Below are 5,000 nucleotides of genomic sequence, written 5' to 3'. Positions count from 1 at the left end.
AAATCTCCCTTTCCCTGCCAGTCTCTGTTTCCGGGAATTGATCTCACTTTATTATGTGCAGCTGGGGAGTAATGACGAAAAGCTTTAAGTATCCACACTGAATAGGATTTTCTGCATGGGTGTTTGAAAGTAAGGCAGGTAGGGGAAGCACCTTAAACCTTAAAGTTGTTCTGCATTTATGTGGGGGCACCCTGGCATATATTGGATAATTAGTGGCAGCAGGGCTGGAAAATGAAAGCAGGAACAAACAGGGAAATATGCTCCCTGCAGGAGGCAAAAAGAAATTGTCTTTGACGTGAGGCATGTATACACACGCACACACACAAACATACACACACACACGCACACACACAAACACACATTGAGGATGCATTATGAATACAATACATTTGTAGTATGTTTATTGGAGAGGTTAAGGCAAGAACGTAGAGCTCAGACACAATGCATAAGGGGGGTGAGCTTTCTGTGGCAGGGGGTCCCTGGTTTTCTTGGATGAACTTTAGAAGACCCCAGGGTGAACCATTGCCTCTCACCACCTGGCATTTGGAGTGAGTTGGGAGGGGGCGGACTGCGTCAAACGGAGCAAAGTAACACGCTTCTTGACGATGTGTGGAAATGGTGTCACTCTCTGAGCAGAGGCATGGGGTAGATGGTGAAAGGGTGAGCACGTTACGTTAGCCCTGACTCTGTTGATGGAAGCTAACAGCTAACATTACCACATTTTAATTCTGCAAGAATTAAAGAATGCCCATTGGTGGAAGGGAGAACTTGGCCCCCTGTACTGAGTACTGGAAGTGAACATTTAATATGAATAAATCAAGAAGTCCTGTAACAATCCCTGCATGAGGTGGACCTGGATGGCCATGGCTGAGGTCAAAAAGGTGGTAGAGTCCCATGCGTTTTAAACTTCACCCCACTGAAATCTGATATGACAAACGACAGACTCCGGTGGAATGAAGGAGAAAATTCATGGGTGCGCTCATGTCTTCCTTTGGCGTGTCTGATGGTGCTCGATGTGTCCAGCCTGGTCACAGACAGACAGAGATAAGGCATTGGAGGTGAGACAGTGTAACAGGACAGGGACCGAAACATCCCCACCCTTCTATTCAGTCTTTCATAAACACTGATGCAATCTAAACTACTAATCTGGGGTGAAGAAAATCACAGTAAAGTAAAGCAAGCTACTGCCACACACACACACACATACACACAGACACACACACAAGTATGCATTTGCATTTGACTTGAAACCCTGCCTCCCTGTGGAGGTGGATTGCTCCCCCCTCCCCCCCCACCCTCCCAGCGCAGGACAAGAGCAGTCATGTTCCCCTAAATGCCTGTGGGCTGGCAAGGCGCTGGAGCCCGATCACTGGCTCTGACGTCGGTACAAAGACACTTCTGCTCCACAGCCTACCACTACCTTGCTCTGAAACCCAACACTCCAATGATTCACCGCCCCCCCCCCCCCCCCCCCACACACACACACACACACACACCTCTCCTGGCACTCCTACTCTGTAGCTTTTAAGCAAGGTGTGTTTGATACCAACCCCCCTCTTTTCAAAGTTATGCCTTTCTTTTTTTTTTCTTCGCGCCCTTTCTTTCTACCCTTCACTCTCTGCCCCTACCTTTTTCAGCCTTTTCTTTCTTTCTGTAGCACACACACACACACACACACACATGATCGCCTAATTGCACTGGTTACAATTGCATTACAGTTAAAATCATACCAAAGAACATGGTGTGCAGCTTTTAGATGATTCTTTTTCAGTCCAATTGTGCCTTGGGAGTGACCTGTGCCTCTCCGCTAAAAGGTGTTTTCCAATGAAGAGTGATTGGCCCTTAGTGCTGACAGTCATTATACGGTCAGTTCAGAAACATATCTGCTGGCCGTGAGAGTTTTCACAAATTGTTTGTAGATGTCAGCTTGTCTCAGGCAGCATGTGACAAAGACAATGCACTTTTTTGCTCACTTCTCACAACACGTTGCCTACTCTTGCAAAAAAGATCTTTCACACTGACTCACTCACTCACCTCAGCAACAGTTTCACACTCACCTTTTGCTCGTGTTAGATCCACACCTCGGTCCATGCAGTCACTAAACAAAACCGTTCACAAGTACTTCAGATGTCCTCTGTCATCACATCTACTTTTTGCAGAAACTGATGCAAAACAACTTGAAATCAAAATAAAAGAAATAAAGCAAGTTAACCGGCAAGAGGACCACAAAGGTTGTTGCTTGAGCAATGTGAACTCAGAACAACAATGTAGACCCTATGCTAGTCTCACTTTATCTACCCTACCTGGCTCAGGTAGCGGCATTTTAGCTCCTGGCCTGGGCCAATCAGAGTGGGCTCTTTTGCTAGCCACTCCCTAGCTGTCATGCAGATGGGCCGCACCCAACAGACCTGCATTGTCTCGTAGATGAGACGCTGCTGTAAAAGCCCTGTCACCGCACGTCTCTGGGGAGAAAACTTTACCCAGGCTGTGAATCTGTAGATAATATTGAAGCATTCTCTCTTAAATTACTGACCTTTCTTTCTACACATGCACATAACATCACTATACAATAACATATGTGCATAAATTAACGTATAAATGAACTACTACTACTGTGTTTTTAACTTTAGCAACATTGTGGTTACTGAGCACCGTTTCAGCACCTTTTTACATTACTGGGATACGTCCAGAGGCACTTTATAAAGAGCACTTACAGTATACATACTGTGTGCAGACATTAGAATAATTAGAATGATTGCTGTGTTCATCCATATTATTAGTGTGTGAAGACAGTTTTATCCATCCTCTTGACACATCTTAATTATTCATTTCCACAGATAAAGATGAATCACTGATTGGGCCATATGCAGTTTTTCTGCTGAAACATTCATAATTTATACGATTCGAACGGCTTTGGCAGGCGCTGCCTGTCTTTTCTGCCCATAAATAGTCTTACCTAACTTTGCTGCTCACCTTACAGAGAGAAGCTCTCCGCCCCCTCAACACTGAAGAGCAGCGACTAGTCTAAACATGAGCAGCTACACCCAACCCTCAACCCTCTTGTTGATCTCACACTGCAGCCCAGCTCCAGGACAATGGCCTTATGGGTAGACACGGAGGAGGTGGGGGGAGGGGGAGAACAACCCCCCCCCCCACCACCACCTTCATTCATCTTCCTCCTGGAATGTAGAGTGCTTTTGTACGCCTAGCATCACCCAGACATCTACTCTGAATAGTTTCATATAATCTCAGGAATGTATGAGAATATGAGTTTGAGAATGTCCTAGTTTGCTGAGAGGTTGTTTTCACGTGAGATTGTGGGCAGCGTAACTTACATAAACTTTATCTAGAAGAGGCCCTGGCCAAATGGGGACTGTCTACTGATACATCACACCCTTTCACAGGTGTCATTATGTGACAATGCCATGGCTTAACATGTCCAGTATTATTTAGTAAGGATCACAAATGATGTGAGTTTTCCATGTCCCTCCTTGTTGTAGTGTATATTGTGTGTGTGAGTGTGTGTGTGTGTGTGAGAGAGAGAGAGAGTGTGTGAGTGTGCGAGTGTGTGTGTGTGAGTGAGTGTGTGAGTGAGTAGTGTTGGGAAGATTAGTTTTAAAATGCATTCCACAGATACAGAATACATGGCCTAAAATGTATTTTGTAACGTATTCCAATAGATTACTCAAAGTGAGTAATGTATTTTGAATACTTTGGATTACATCAACATTGTATCATATTGTGTTACCAGTGGATGAAAGTTATGTGAGGTTATGTGAAGTTGCAACAACAACCCATAACCTGCTTTACAGTGAGGATGGTTTGATATCCAATATAAGTCTATGTGTTATGAAACACTGTTAACTTCACTGTGACACAGAACCTACATGTTGTGTCTGCACATAGTAAAGTTTTTTTTAAATTATTATTCTTTTTATGAATTTCAACAGCACAAGGGGAGTTACCTTTATTCAGAACACTGTCAAGAAAGGAGAACCCATACCAGCCTAACATATGCTGGCTGGGTATAGGCCCTATTGGCCTACAACAAAGCTAGTTTTACATTCTACTTTCCCAGAAAGGTTTTTCATTTAGGCAAGATGGACAGAGAGAGAAAGAGAAAGGAGTTACCTGAAATATTCATAGGCTACACGTTGTGGTTAAAAAATATATATTTTCAATTTGAGTTTGGAAAGTCTTGTTCTACATATAATGATTTAAAATGTAATCCCTTTAATCTATCAATGTAACTGTATTCTAAATAGCACCCATTTAAATTGTAACTGCATTTAAATACAATTACTCATGTGAGTGGGTGCAAGGCCCCAGGATGTCTATGGTCATGGGGAGTGGTCAAAGATGAGATGAGATAGCAATGCTGGTGTTAACTGTGGAACACTCAGGTGAGGAGGTTTGTGTGTGTGTGTGTGTGTGTGGTAGGTAGAGTGGAGGTCGTTGTAGATTTCAACCAAAGCAAGAACCCACCAAAAGAATAACTTTACATAGAGTGCCTGTGTCATGGTACTGAAATGGAACCATGAATATCAATGTTGATCACATTGGAGGGAGTGTGTGTGTGTGTGTGTGTGTGTGTGTGTGTGTGTTTGAGTGAGAGAGTGAGAGGGAGAGAGAGAGAGAAGAGGTCAGATCAGTTGATTCAGTTCATATGATATCTCTGTTGAGCCTTTAGCACTTGGAAACAAAAGCAGGACAATATTTGTTCCAGGAGCCAACATCCTGCCAAAGGTGCCAAGGTTGCAAGTTCCCCAGAGAAGGTGTCACCCAGGCTCCTCTCCTCTTCATCGTCACTTGGTCTTCTGCTTTTGGTTGGAATTTCTGTGGATCTCACATCCAGGCTGCACAGGAAAATGTTGCCGCAGCAATCATATGCAATAGGCCCAGTGCCTTGTCCATCCATCACAGTTGTAAAAGAAAGCAAGCTGATGCAGACAATGTAACGCAAAAGAAACTCCATGTGAAGGAAAAGGGAAACGTGTGTG

At 43.9% G+C, this 5,000-nt stretch overlaps 1 long non-coding RNA gene across 1 annotated transcript in view; it reads right to left on the bottom strand.

Annotated features, from left to right (window-relative positions):
* LOC143114227 (uncharacterized) overlaps window positions 1-2,277 on the bottom strand; it is a 2,381-nt gene extending 104 nt beyond the window's left edge. Inside the window, exons 1-2 of the long non-coding RNA XR_012984871.1 lie at window positions 2,058-2,277; window positions 1-1,024 (exon numbers count right to left, since the gene is read on the bottom strand). The exon at window positions 1-1,024 is cut by the window's left edge and continues 104 nt beyond it. This is a non-coding gene — a long non-coding RNA (uncharacterized LOC143114227). The remainder of the gene's footprint in view (window positions 1,025-2,057) is intronic.
* Between the last annotated feature and the right edge of the window lie 2,723 nt (window positions 2,278-5,000).

Source organism: Alosa pseudoharengus, unplaced genomic scaffold (genome assembly GCF_046254945.1).
Source record: "Alosa pseudoharengus isolate Yale_2024_CS ecotype anadromous, Long Island Sound unplaced genomic scaffold, YU_APseudo_1.1 YU_APseudo_1.1_scf_9, whole genome shotgun sequence".
Taxonomy (NCBI): Eukaryota; Metazoa; Chordata; class Actinopteri; order Clupeiformes; family Clupeidae; genus Alosa; species Alosa pseudoharengus.
Note: the sequence above shows the minus strand (reverse complement) of the source record. Positions and strands in the feature narration are given on the sequence as shown.